This window comes from Molothrus ater, chromosome 20, assembly GCF_012460135.2.
Source record: "Molothrus ater isolate BHLD 08-10-18 breed brown headed cowbird chromosome 20, BPBGC_Mater_1.1, whole genome shotgun sequence".
In the NCBI taxonomy this organism is placed as follows: Eukaryota; Metazoa; Chordata; class Aves; order Passeriformes; family Icteridae; genus Molothrus; species Molothrus ater.
In genome coordinates this window covers 9,802,256-9,816,830 of record NC_050497.2, presented here as the reverse complement: position 1 = coordinate 9,816,830, position 14,575 = coordinate 9,802,256, and the positions used below count along the sequence as shown (strand labels likewise).

Below are 14,575 nucleotides of genomic sequence, written 5' to 3'. Positions count from 1 at the left end.
GTCCCCCCCCCTGGCCGCTGGGATCCAGCCCAGGTCAGCAGCAGACACATTTCTCACCAGATGCTGCTCTGTGCAGGGGAGTGCTGCAGGTCTCCAACCAGCCCTAAAACCCAGCATCTGTCTGTGTACCAAGGGCTAAGTGGGGAGATGTCATTAATTAGAGCTGTGGCAATCTCAGCAGCAGGGATGAGGATCTCTCTGCCAGAGCAGTCCTGGCAGGGCAGGACGAGCAGAGCCCCCCTCCCAGGGCTCTGTCCCATCTCTGTTCCACCCCTGCCTTCCAAGGGCACATGGTCCTTTCACTTTAATCCCTGTTCCAGGGCAGAGAGCACTTGTGTCCCTCGGTGACATGGCACTGTGGCAGGAGCCCCTTTACTGGAGAACATTTGCCAGTCAACATTTGCCAGTCCCCATCGCTGCTCCCACAGACTTCCCCTGGTACCAGCAGTAGAGAAAGGCCACAGGCTGCTCTCCTGAGCCTGAGAGCAGCACCCACAGCGACAGGGACACCTGAGTCCTGCAGACCTGTGCTGGCCATCGGCCCCCCCAAACAGGCCAACACACCTGAACACCATCTGCTGACAGTGAACACACCTCCAGGGGTCAGAGGGACCTTGCTCACATCCATCCCCCTACCACCCCTGTGCAGATGCTGCCTGTGGGGCTGTCCTATCTCCTGCTCCAGTAACTCGCTGTGTACTCCAGGTCCTGTCCTGGTTTACGTCAGCTGATCCAATTCCAATCCTACACCTTTGTTTTAATAGCTGGGAACGGCCAGCTGCCCAGAGCCATCTCACAACAGGAACCCTCTTTCCAAACAGCACATTCAGTTCTTTTTGCCAAGGGCCTTTTTAAAATCCCTTTTTACTTGCCTAGAGTTCAGTTGAAATGAAGGGGGGAGGAAAAAAATCTCATAAAAGACCACATTAGTTCTAAAGAGAAATAACATTAGTGCTACCGGCACTGACCTGGCGAGTCCTGCGGAGCAGCACCAGTCTCTGGTTATTAAAGAAAGAGCTCTGCTGCCCGAGAGCAACCAGAGAGGACTGTTGTGCTAAATAATAAAAGTCATAAGACATTACCATGTGAAGGATGTATCCCCTCTGCCTGTGCCCTCCACAGCCACTTGAGTGTCACCAAATCCAACCAGGACCACACGGACTGCAGGGAAGACTCGTGAAAACAAGGATGGAGAGGTAATCCATCCTCTCCTCACCCAACTCCAGGGCTGGGTTTTGAGCAATGGAGGCAGCAAACAGTGCTGCAAAGAGGCAACTCTGTCAGTCCTCATTTCAGAGCCTCACCTGCCTGAAACCACCCGGCTGCTGCTCCTGTGGTTTTATGATGAAAACGTTCCTGATTATTTCTGAGAGACAGAAACAAACAGAGAACCTGGTGGGTGGCTGCACAGGGATGGAGCAGACACAAAACACTGAAGCAAAGAGGGGGAAAAATGAAGAACCTTTCTTAAATCTCCTACTGTTCTGCTCTGAGAATATGAGCAGATTGGGGAATTCTGAAGGAAGTCCGGGCCCTCAGCTGAAGAAGCCCCATTGGCACCAGCTGCAGAGCGGGCAGTGCATGCTTCCCCATGTCAGAAGGATTTGATCTCCCAAATTATGTTTGACTCTGTGGCACTTCTCCTGGCCAGGGAAGATTCTCTGAGTGCAGCTTTTGGAGGCTGACAGTTCTTTTGTGTGCCCAGCTGGGTGCAGGTTCTCTAGGGCAGCCCTGGTCCCCTCCCCTGCACTCGCCCGCTGCAGGGGTCCCAAGCACAGCAGAACAGATCCACACCCAGCACAGACAGAATCTAAATCTGTCTCCAGCCCGGGGATTAGGGGTTTGTTATGACTGAGAACAAAGTGCACAACTCCAGTAAATTGATTTGCAACATCAGATGGGAGAAGGATTTTAGCAGTCGCAGATGGGAGTAAATCACCCGCCATGCCCTGCCCTGTGCCACGGCCTCTCTGCTGCCGGCTCACTCCGGGGCTACGCTCTGCAGGGCCCCCGCTGCTCTCCTCTGCTTCCCACTCTCTCTGCACAGCAGCTCTGCTCTCCCCAGGGCTCAGCAGCGCCTGTGTGACCGCCCTGCCGGGGCCAGCTTCCCACTGACCTCCCACCACCGCTGGGCGTTCTCATCCCTTCCTCCCCTGCGCCTCATCCTGCTTCAATGTACCAAATAAATATGAAAGCGCTGTTATGGGAATAACCAGCACCAACAGCACACAAGAGAACTCGCAGGCTTCCAGAAGATGAAGAATGTTATGTTTTCCTGCAGAAGAGGACGTGGGGATGAAGTCTCAGCATGCAGCAGCACACCCTTCTCCATGTTCTGCTGCCCTGAACTTTCTCCTGCCGTTCCCAGAACCCCAGCTGCTGATCTCGGCCTGGGAAACTCTGCTCAGCATACTCAGGATGGGAACCTGGCGTTACAGGTTGCCCTCACTAGTGCAACACCTTCCCTGAGCAACACAAAGGACATGTAATTAAACTTATTAATGCCTGCCCTTGTTTTCAGACTGTTCTCAGTTTCAACTGGCAGCAGGATTAATTACATTCAGAAGGACTCTGTCAGCTCGTACCAGATTCCAAACGTTGTTTTTGCCAGAGCAAACCTGAAGGATGATTTTAACCTGTGACATTCACCTGAGCATGGATATTTGTTTAACAACGTGCCACTGCAAAGTTTGTCGGGGCAGCCTGCAAGCCCAGCACAGGACACCAATGGCATTTGTGATGTGCAAGAGGAGAGGGCATCGGGAGGAAAAGGGCATCAGAAGCAGGATGCAAAAGGTGACCTGAATTTCAATCATCAAAAATATTTCCAAGGAGCCTCTTTCCCATAAGCAGAATGACATCAACATGACACTTTCAACAGAAATCAATGCTTATATTAAAAAACACTTTTACCACATCAGCCTAAACCAGCCAAAATAGTGCCAGATCTGGGGACATCAGATGTAACCAGCAGTGACAGATCCACCACTCCAATCTGGAGCCCGAGTCACAGCACAGCCCCGGAACAAGTCATTTCCACAGCCTCTGGAGCGAGCAGGGACCGCAGGGCCCTAACAAACACCGGGGGCACGTCCATGGCAGCAGAAGCAAAACCGGGACGCAGGGACCGAGCCGGAGCCCCCTGCTCCCTGCCAGCACCCACGGCAGAACCCCGGGGTGCTGCCAGCTGCACCCCACAATCACCACCTTCCACGGGGGGAGCAGGGCGGGGATAAGGGGCTTGATTTTTATCACCTAAATTTTGCGTAACGTCAGTCTGGAGGCGGAATCTGGACAAGGCGGCAAAGGCGAGGCAGGATGTGTCCTCCTGGACCAAGCAGACGGAAATGGAGCCGCAAGGCCCTTCTCCAGAGCGCGGCTGCCGAGCCCGGGCGCGGATGATGAAACGCCGCCCAGGATGGAAACAAACCGCGAACGCGGGGAACGAGGGACGGAGCGCGGCCGCACATCCCCGGGCCGGGCCGGGAGCGGCTGTCAGCGCCGGTCCCTCCAGCGCGGCGGCCTCCGCGCCCCGGCCCCGCTGCGCTGCTGCCGCCGCCCCCGGCCCGCCCCGGCCCCGGCCCGCCCGGCCCCGCCGCGGCCGCTCCGCTCCGGGCGCGGTGCGGGAGCCGCCGGTCGGGGCGGGCCGGCGCGGAGTTGGCGCTGCCCGCGCAGCCCGGGCACGGCCGCCAGCCCCGCACTCACCCGCAGGGCCCGGCCCCCGCCGCGCCGCCGCCGCCGCGCCGCCGCCCCGCTCGGGCTGGGCCATGCCGCGCTCCCGCCGCCGCCACCGCGGGCGGGGACCCCCGGCCCCGCCGCCCCCGGCCCCCGCCCCGGGCCGGCCCCGCCGCCGCTCCGCCCCGCCGCGGCCCATTGGCTGCGCTGTAGCTGGGCAGAGCGCCCCGGGCCCGCCGCCCCCGGAGCGCGGGCTCACCATGGGGGGCAGCGGGTGCGTTTCGCTCTCCGCCGCGGCCCGGAGCACCGAGCACCCCCTCGGCTCCCGCCGCCGCCGCCCAGCAGCGCCCGTGCCCCGCGGTCCCCGAGCCGCTCACCCTTCGCCTCATGCCGCCTCTCCCGCCCGTCGCCCTCATTCTGTTGTGATAAACCGGGGTGCAGCGCAGCTCTTCGGGAGCCCGAGTCGTGCGGCGGCTGCCGCCGGCCCCGCCGCGTCCCCCGGCCCGGCACCGGGAGGGGAGGGACGGCGCCGCCCGCCTGTCCCTGCCCTCGGCCGCGCACCGCATTCCTTTCCCGTTTGGGAGAGCCGAGTCACTGACCTTTGCAGCAGCGCGATCCACAGCAGGGAGTAGCGCCTGCAGCAGCAGCCGGCGGCCCCTGCGTGAGCCATGGTCCGCACCCCGCACGGAGCGCGCCCGCATCGGCGCCGAGTTCACCGGGGCGCTCCGGGCCGGGCTCCCCGGCGGGGGCCGGGGGCGCGGGGCTCAGGCCCGGGCGGCCTCACGGAACGCGGGGCCCGGGCAGCAGGTGAGCGGCAAAGGAGATGTGAGGCAGCGGAGAGGAGACGGAAAGGCTGCGCGGCATGGTCCCACTGTCCCGACTGCCACCATCCTCAGCCAGCCCACGCCGACACGTTCCCAGAGCCAGACTGCTGCTGTCATCCTGGCGTATTCAAATGCCTCCATTACTCATCAAGAACAAAGTAGGACTATCTAGTAAATGAAAAACCACCACATGGCACTGTCCTCTGCCTCTTATTGATGGCTGCTTCCTCTTCCACTTTTCAAAGGCTACTGTCCATGTCTGCAGCAAAGCACAAATCCTGCAGCTCATGCAAGGCAGCTCCGGATCAGCAGAGAAAGCCGACACCTGGGCTGCAAACGCTCGTCAGCTTTGGAGGGGCAAACACCAACAGCGATAAACATCCCCAGGTGACAGGAATAGTCGAGGTTCCTCCAGAGCACAGGAGAAGGAAGCAGGTCTCAGGGTAGGAGGTCACAGGAGCAGGTCCTGCCCGAGGCAGCAGGCACAAGTCTCGCCTCCTCCTGGGACACACAAGCCGGATTCCCAGACAGACCATTCCTCCAGCCAGCGCCACCGTGCACGGCACTGACAAACCAGTCAAAATTCGCAGATTCTCTGCCCAGCTCCAACACTAACTCTCTGCACAGCCTCCCCTACGTGCCTCTCCTCCTCAGCCAGAGGTGGCCATGACCCTCTCACTGCCAAAGCATCCAGAAAACATGAAGCAGCATTATTACTGGGCTTGGCTAACAAGGAGTGCGGTCACCTAAGGCCAGTGGGGTCCCTTCTTCCTTCCAGAGCAAACTGGTCCCCAGTGTGTGCCGGGGACAATGGCACCAGCTCATCAGCCACGCTGGCAGGACAACACCCCAGTCTCTGCCTGTCCCACCTTCCCTCCTTAGTGGAGGACATGCAGACCCCCTTCCCTTGAAGTCTGCAAACAGCGCTCTGGATTTAGCACATTTTGCCTCATTTTTGCCTCCCTCATTCCCCCCACCAGAAGTTTGAAGTTTTCTCACCGTTTGCTGGCAGATGCCATGCAGAGAGACAAGCTCGCTGTCCTTGATCTGCTTTTCAGGGCTTCTATAAAGTAGGGCACCAGCATCAACCCAGCCTCAGGTTTTTGACACATTGCTGGAGTAGCCAAAAATAATAACAGGCAGCTTCAGTCAATCTTCTCCTTCTCAAACCTGCAGCAGCAGCAGCACGGGGGTCCTTTGTGTGGCAGAGCAGAACTACAGTGCCCAGCAGGCTGTGATGCCAGTCAGCAATGCAGGGCCATGCCCCCCTGGCAGCCAGGCTGCCCCCAGTCCCGCTCAGGGCTCCTCACACGGAGCTCCTGCCTTGTGGGGTCCCCTTCCCCAGAGCCATCCGTGTTTTGCTCTCTGTATTTGCTTCAGCAGCTTATCTCTGTGGCTGCTGTGAAATGCTAAGGTCAAGTTACACTTTTACCAAGCCTTTTATCTTCTGGCAAGGCACGAGAATGCAGAACCTGAACTTTGGAACGAGCCTTCGCACCTGCGCTGGGTGGAGAGCAGAGCAGACCCAAGGCAGTGGCAGAGGGAGAATTCAGGTTCTCTCTGCAGCCCAGCACTGGGACAGTCTCTGTTGCACATTCAGACACCTTACTGGGACACTCTGCAAGGAAGTACTGAACCCACCAAGCCTGCACTGGCTCTGCTGGCAGCTGGCAGCTCCAGCTGACATAAGGACCCAGCACAGCTCTGCTACAGCTTCCACATGACAGCAAAGACCAGCAGAGAGCTCTGTCTGCTGGGAACTGCCCAGTTGAATTCCCCCTGTCCCAAACCTGAAATTCCAGATGGTTGGTCTGTGCAGGACTGGGAAGTGAGCCAGGCATCAGGGGATGAGGTAACGTTTGACCTTGTAGCCTGTGGGACTGTTGTGCTGCACATTGATTCTCCACGCTCACCTCAGTAAATGCCAACTGTGTTTTCCCAAAGTGACGTGGGGAGTGTCACTGTGCCCCTGTCCCACTGATGGCTCTGGGGTTGGGCTGGTGTCTCAAACACACAAACCTGTTGGGACACAGATCTGGTACAGGCCATTCCTTGCCCTCTCCCTCTGCGTGGTCTCTGGACTGAACACTTGTGTTGCTCAGGAGATACAGAAAGAAACTGAAACTCTGCAGGAGCCGGGCCTTGGGAACTGCTCTGTCCCTGTCCCTGCCCCCAGGGAGTGCCAGGCAGTGAAGGAGCCACATTCCACTGACTCAGTGTTCAAATACTGCTGCAGGGAGCATTTACTGCCACCAAGAAGAACTTGTACATCGACATCTCAGCTCATTTAGTCCAAGCCCGGGTTTCTCCAGCTTCCTTCCAGCGAGCTCGTAGCTCACTCCTTGTGTGCACAAGGTGTTGTTTCCCTGCAGACAGCTGTTCCTCTGTGCAGCAGGTGATACAGAGGTGCATGGCACAGCCAGAGCTGTGACTGCCCCTGCAGTGCTGGCGTTGTCCCCAGGCACTGTGTGTGACCTCCACCCCACCCCACCCCACCCCTTCTCCACATTTACAGCTCCTGTTCCTGACAGGATCCCGGCACCACCCACCCTGCTCACTGCTCAACAAATGGCATTTGTGAGAGGAAAGCCACTGTGCCCAGTCAGGGCAGGTAAAGAGTATTTTTCCATGGGTTATTAGAGGAAGTTTTCCATTCCCAGTTATTATTTGTATTATTTATAGTCCCCTTCGCTTGGGTCATGTTTTCTCCTCTGCTCTCAGCCAGGCCTGGCTGACTCTGTTTCCTTGGCTGGGCAGAGGAGGATGAGGATGGTCACAGCTTTGCCTCCAGCAGCCTTTGCACACTCCAGCCATGTTTGCCTTTCAGAGCTATTAAACCCAGCTATCTCTCACTTTTTATTGACTGTGAAGCCAGTGCTTTGTGCTTTATGACCACACTGTCTATCACTGGGAAACACACAATTTCCTAATAACCTCAGGGAGTCAGCAGTGGAAGGGATTGTGATTATCCACATCTACTCCAAATTTACACTTAAACTCCAATAGCCTTTGATGTCATAAATGCACTTGTTTTATAAAGTTGGAACAATCCCATATTCCAGCACAATTAGCAGTATGATACATGGCTTTGCACAGCTGTTACTGATTGCTGCTTCTCCACCTGCTGCACTGACCCCAAAGCTGAGCTGCAGTGATGGGGCAGAGTTGACTGGAGCATCCCTGAAAAATGGGGCACTGTTTCAATAGTGTTTATACTGAAAGAATATTTCACTCTGCCTCCATCCCCCTTTCACAGCACCCACACAGTGCATCTGACTGGCCAATTTCTCTTTCTGCTTATAATTAGCTTCACTTTTCTGCTCTCCTGGATAAGCATTAGACTTTCCTCTAGGAATGTAATCCAAATCCACAGGAAACCTGTCTTTACTGAGATGCCACTCATCTTTTCTGAAGGTTTTATTTAAAACAGAACATTGTTATTAGCAGCAGATTTTTCTAAACCTTTTTGTGAGGTCCCATTCCTGCAAACATCCAATATCATTCTGTGTGATTAGTCTCGCTTCAGAGACACCACTTAACATTCAACCACAATTTGAGCCAAGGCGTTTGCAGGAGTCAAGTTTTGAATTTCAAATCAAAACTACAGAGGGGTACCAGTGGCGAATGACTTTGAGCCTGACAAACACAAATAGGTGTTTTAGCATCTAAACTACATTTTCCTGTGATTTGTCCTTCTGTCTAACCACACTGGCCAGTATAATGGCTTCGGTTTAATAGGGAAGAGCTGACTTTGGAGGCTGAATGATGTTCAACAAAATGCTGTTCTTAAAAAGCAATATCCAAAGAATGCAAAATTTATAATCAGAATAAAGTTGGGGAAATATTCTTTTGCTGCTGCTTAACTTCCCTTAAAGAAAAAAAAAGAAGAAAAGCTCAAAGCATTTTAAAGTTTGTTTGTGGTTTTTTATCCATAGCTGGCACCAGGATATAAAGCTAATTTCTTCCAATTGCTATCTGCCTTTTAGCCAGATAGGTTTTAGTGTCTTCTAGGGATGGATATAAAGCACATCACTCTCATGGGAGCCTTCTTTTCAGATGGGATGAGAGGTTCTTCTATGGCCTTTTCTGGGAATGACTCCTTTGTTTCCCCCAGAGCAGAGTGAGGCACAGCTCTGCACCAAACCCAGGTCAGCCCCAGGGCCCATCCTGACTCTCCTGGACCATTCCAGACTCCACGAGCAGGGATGTGAACCTGGCAGAACTGGGGTGCACTGCATCACTTCTCCAGCTCATTTTTTTAAGTGCAAGTATCATTACTGCATTCTCCATGCAATGCCAAGGGCTGCTACTTCCAGAGCTGATGTAAAAATTGTTATTAAAACTTACAAACTGTGAAAAACTCTTAAAAAAAAGTCCAAATCCTGGCACTGCCCTAAATTAAATTACAGCCAGGAGCTGCCAGGGGTACCTGGATAAGCACAGAGCCAAGCGTGCGTGCAGTCCTTATCCACAGTCCACACCTGCTGCTCCCTCCTGCAAGTTTCACTAATGAACACAGTGTACAGCCCAGAGGATTTCAGATAAGGGAGAGGTCAGGGTGAAGACTCAGGAGTGAAGAACAGATTGAGCGGGGTTCATAAATGAAAACCCCATTTTAAATCTAAAATTAATTTTTTCAATAAATTAGGGCAAGTGAGCTTTCCTCCAGCTCAGACAATGCAGCTTTCCCTGGATATGGACCACTGGCAGGAGGAGGAAGCACATGTGCTCAGGAATCAATGCTAATACCCTCAAAAATTAATCTCTGAAAATTGCTTCAATGGAATAGAAACGATTTCATATAAATCTCTGTGCAAGAGCTGACAGAATATCACAGTGATACCTGGAGTAGGTACAGACTGAAAAAAGCAGGCTTTGTCTTTTCTCACATAAGGTTGGTGTGGTTGCTCTGCCTTTGTGTGCCTCAGTTTCCCCACTGCAGACACAGGGAGTCTGTGAGAGCTGCTGGGGTCTGCTAAGAGCCAGCTGGGGTTACCCAGGGTGGATGTGGCTTCTCCAAGATGGAAACACTGCCCATCCCACTGGAGATGAGTCATGGCTTGGCTTCCAGCACACGGCCAGGACTGCTCTCCCCAGGGAAGGGAGGCCATGGGAGTCTGGGAATGCCAATGTCTGTGCACTCTGTGCACTCTGCTACCTGCAGGACCGAGCAGCCACGGTGCAACAAGCTCTGCAGATGTACCCCAGCCCTCAGAAGAGCAGAGTCTCTCAGCCTGGCTGAGTAATGCATTAATTAAAAGAAGACAATGAGCAGAGTGTCAGCTTTGCTGCTGACAATTCACCTGGGGAGCTGAGCCCCCCCTTGGCTCCACCTGAGCCAGGCCCTGCTGAGCTTCCAGGGGCTCCTGCTGCTCCTGCCCCGAGCACCCAGCCCACAGCTCAGCACAAATCCTGGGAAAGGGACCCAGAGCCTGGCTGCCAGCAAAAGGAGAAGGAGCTGCAGAGCCATTCCTGTAAATGCCAGGCAGTCAGACCCAGTAAATCATCCTGACCTGAAACATTTTTTATGTTTTTTCATGTCTTCTGGAGGGGATGTGGAGATTGCTGAATGAGTTCTCCCCATGAATGTCTCCACCCTCATCTTCTAAACAAGGGAGCCAGGGGGGAGCTTGACCTAAAGCTTCACTGTGGAAAGGAATGGAGGCAGGAGCAGGGGCAGGTGTGAGCCCCAGTTCAGGAGCTGTACAGTAGAAGCAACTTTCTTTTCTAGCCAAGCTATTTTAAATCAATCTAGTTAGACACATGCAAAGCACTGACACAGATGCACTGAAACTGGTTTGATCCTTGCCTGAACAGGATTAACTTGCCTCAGTTATTAACCAAATTAAACCCAGCTCATCATCATTGCAAAAATGACTTTATTTTACACTCACAGTTGTGCGGAACTTTTGTAGACAGAACCTGGAAGGATTTTCCTTTGTGACGGGTGTTCAGGGTCACACAGAGCTCCCCACACCCAGCCCGGTCTCAGTTAACTCCCTCAGGGAACCTGTGCCTGTCTCACCTACAATTTTTCTGTATTCTTAATGCCTAAGTCTACATTTTAGGCCATTAGCCTGTACTGATGACAGGAAGAGTTAAAACTACTCAGACACACTAAGAGCCTGAGTTGATGTAAAGTAGATTGAGTTAAAATAAACAGAGTTGCACAGACACCTTCCTTTCTGCTGGGGTTCACTCCTTGCTCCCAGTCCAGGCTCTGCCTTTTCCACTCACCACTACTGGCAGTGCTTTGCAGTTCCCAACTCTGCAGGGTTAGATCTGCAGGACAGAGCCCAAAAATTCTTATTTTACTTTCTTATGAGAAAATGCAAAATGTTTGGATCTGGTTTACATTGTGTTCTTGTATTTAATTTCTCAAAACATCGATTTCCACAAATACTTTCTCTTCCTCTGATGGAATATAAAACCGTCATCCAAGTGGGAAGAGCCAACAACCCCCTCTGCCCTGCTGCCCATCCAGTGAACTCCTCTAAACCACTGTGGCACTGCACTAAAGCACTTGTTCTTATCCTGACAGATGCTAAGCTTAGGTCAAATCCCTGGGAATACACGGGGCCAGCGTATGTTCCCAGAAACAAAACTGCAATCTGCTCCTGAGCTGATGAGGCTGTCCTGGATTTACACCCTGCCTGGAGCTCCATGCTGGAGCTGCACAGAACTTCCAGGTGCTGTGGCCAGCAAGGAAGGCAGAGAGGGGAGTAGGGGATGCTGGCCTGGGTGGGCACAGCCCGGGAATGTCCCATCCCAGAGCTGGGGATGAGCTTGGCTCACCTCCCTCCAGTGACAGGGGCTGCTCCTCGTGTCCCTGCCTGGCTCCAGGAGAGGCCCTGGCTGCCTTTATCTTCCATTCCAGTGCACCAGAACTGAAAGCACCAGGTGAGTTTCCAAAAGAGCAACTGTGCTCTAAAGACAGAGCAAAAGCAAAGCCCATCCTGATCGGAGCAGCCCCAGCTGCTCCATCACAAACAGCAGCCCCGAGCCTCTGATGTCACCATCCTGCACCAGCAGCATTAAAGCCTAAAATGGCTCCATAAATCAACTGGAGCTGTTTGAAAAGGACATCCTGTGTGGCTCTGGATTGCACTGTCCTCTCCAGGACAGGATTCTCAGCCATGTCCTGATGTCCCTGTCACAGGGTGGGAGGCAGAGCAGGATTCATCTGGGAGGACACGGACACAGCTGAACTCCAGGGATTCAGCTGAAGCTCTGAAACAACATAGGTGAAACGGGAGCTCATTTCAGCAAGAGCTGTGCCATGTCCCCAGCCAGGAGCTGTCACTGCTCACAGACAGGTGTCCCCTGCCCAGGCTGACACACAGAGCCACAGCCACACAGGGGGTTGGGAATGGGCTCCTGGAGCTGGGCACGTGGCTGTGATTGACTCCGTAGCTGTGCCTGCCCTGCCAGGGCTGGCTGTCCCCAGCATTCCACCAGCCTGTCCTGGCTGTCCCCAGCAAAGCTCCAGCCTGTCCTGGCTGTCCCCAAAGCTCCAGCCTGTCCTGGCTGTCCCCAAAGCTCCAGCCTGTCCTGGCTGTCCCCAAAGCTCCAGCCTGTCACCAGCGATCACAGGGACAGAGCCAGCCCCAGGGAGGGACCGAGCACGGGCTGGCACTGAGTCACTGCACAACCTCCACTCCTGTCTCACTCACAGGGCACGAGGGGGACAGCTCAGACTGCTGGGCTCAGAGGTGGCACAGGGACAGGGACAGGCCTGGCACAGGGCACGCTGCTGAGAGATTAAAACAACTGCCAAGTGAGAAAAATGTTCCATGATTTCTTCACTTCTTTGGACACTTGAGAAAAGCACAAGTGATGAGGATCAGGCTGGCTGGTGTGAGGATAGAGCAGGAATCTTCCCTGGGATGAGGGATGGGTTAAAAGCTCTGTGCTCTCCAACCTACAGCTCTTGCAAAACCCAGATGCACCAGCAGCTGCCACACAGAATACAGAGAATTTGGGAAAAGCTGCCAAGTGCCTTGTCTGTTAAGTGCCTACAACACTCACATCCATGTTACAAATGATAGGATAATAACTTAAGATTTTTTGCTTACGGATTTTTTTCCTTAGCTTTGTTTTTTTTAAAGTGATTAGAGCTGAAGGAATGTGTTAGCCCAGTCCCTGGGCAAAAACCAGTTTCAGTTCTGGGAGCTGCAAGGATGCAGCAAAGGACTGAATATTATACCCAAGTCTGAACATTGTGGTTTGGGAGAAGCCAATAAAAACCTCCCTGCATTAGGTTGATGTGCAGCTCCTGAGTACAGTCTTGGCCTGCCTTTGACATGTGGCTTCCCTTATTCCATCCCTTAAACACTTTATTACTTTATACGCTTCAAGAAACAAAACAACTTTTTAATTCCTTTGCCTCTAGAAGTGTGAAAGCAACTTCTTCCTAAATGCAGTGAGATCCCAAGTGGAGCCAGGAAGCCACTTGAGTTGTGCACCATAAACACTTCCACAATGTGAATTAATAAGTCTCTCTGAGGATTGGGAAGTGTGCCACATGCAGCATTTCTGAGTCCACAGCCCTTTTATCTAAGTTGTTTTTTCCTTTATCCTTGTCTCCCTCCATGACAGTTTGGAGATTTTTGGCATCTAAACTGCAGCCTGGCTTGTCAAGCTAAACATCAACTGAGCCTTTATATGTACGTGAGAAATGAGAATAGAGACAAAAATAGTTATTAACTGTGCTTTTAGAATACTGAACAAGCAGAATGGCTGTGTGCCAGTAAAGGCAGGGTTTGGAGCAGTTCTGATCCACATCTGTGACAGTGGCCAGCACTGCCGGCTCCAGTGGAGCCTCTCCTGGGGCTGGATGGGGGAATTGTCCCCTCTGCACGGCTCTGTCACCCTGAGGATGCCATGCAGGGGCAGTGACCACATCAGCAGGTGGCAAGGAGCAATTTTCCATTGCAGACTTGGTGCTGCTGCACTGTCTGCACCCTGAGAGGAGAGGAGGCTGCTCCTGGAGCACTCCAGGCGCTGGGATGGCTCCGTGCAGACCCAAGCATGGCACACAGGGACAGCGGGGACAGTCCCCTCCCAATCCACCTCGTGACACTGGCAGGGGTCCTCTCGGAGCCCTCAGCATTCTAAGGAAGAGCCAAGTCCATCCCTTGGCTCTCAGAGGGTCCCTGCTTCCAGCACAGTGACGTTCCTTCCCTCAATCACATCCACACAAACTGTTTCTCAGAGATGATCCCAGCTTGCTGCAAACACTAAAACAAGTTTGGAAACACTGGGAACACTGGACTCCATTAAAAAGAAGTGATCCATGCCAAGGCTGAGAGAACAGGAATGTGACCCAGCGGGACAGCCTTGGCTTGCACATGGCTCGTGGACAAAGCTCGCTCTCTCCCTTGCTTTTCACCACTGCCAAGCAGTGCCTCACTCCCTTTATTCTGGCAAGTGCCTTTGGTAAAGTGTACAAGAATTTCTCTCCATGGAGGGAATTTTAGAGGAGAAAATGGAAAACTGGGTGCTGGGTGACCAGCTGGAGTTCAGCAAGGTGCTGGAACAGTCCTGCAAGGCTGTTATGGATGGCAGAACACCCAGCCCAGGACTGCAGGATGCTGCAATACCTGTGCCACACTTCGAATGGAATTTTAATTATAAATAGGAACAACAGACATGGCCCAGATCCTCACTCACTGCCTGGTGTCCTCCCCACGCTTTGAAAAAAAGCCACTAAAATCAGAGATGTTCAGCTCCCCATTACAAGACTGCTAAAAACTCCAGCTCCTTTAGTAATTACTATAAAATACTTTCAGGCAGTTTTTAAAGGCATTAGTGAGATAAAATGAAGAAAAGAAATACTGCTGTTAAAGGTATGTTAACCATTCCCCTTATCATCCAGCCACTTTATTTTAATGAGGTTTGTTTTACTTCTGCTATTTGCTTTGTCACACGGTGCAAGTCTCTGAGTATTTCTGGGTGAGATAAATGACTTTGGAGCAGGTGGGGCTGGCAGAGCTGTGGGCTGGTGCATGCCAGCCAGGCTGGGCACGCTGGAAATGCAGTTGTCACTCATGCCCTGTGTCACAGTGGGCAGGCAA

At 53.3% G+C, this 14,575-nt stretch overlaps 1 protein-coding gene across 9 annotated transcripts in view; it reads right to left on the bottom strand.

The window, feature by feature from the left end:
- Positions 1–14,575, bottom strand: part of DAB2IP (DAB2 interacting protein) — a 156,911-nt gene that overhangs the window by 40,318 nt on the left and 102,018 nt on the right. Inside the window, exon 1 of one of the 9 annotated variants that reach the window (XM_036393694.2) lies at positions 4,053–4,140. The exons of 7 other annotated variants lie outside the window; for them this stretch is intronic. The gene's annotated coding sequence lies outside the window, so the exon portion shown is untranslated. Of the gene's footprint in view, positions 1–3,705; positions 3,725–4,052; positions 4,141–14,575 lie in introns of those variants that run through there. One more of the 9 variants, XM_054516974.1, reaches the window with a different exon arrangement.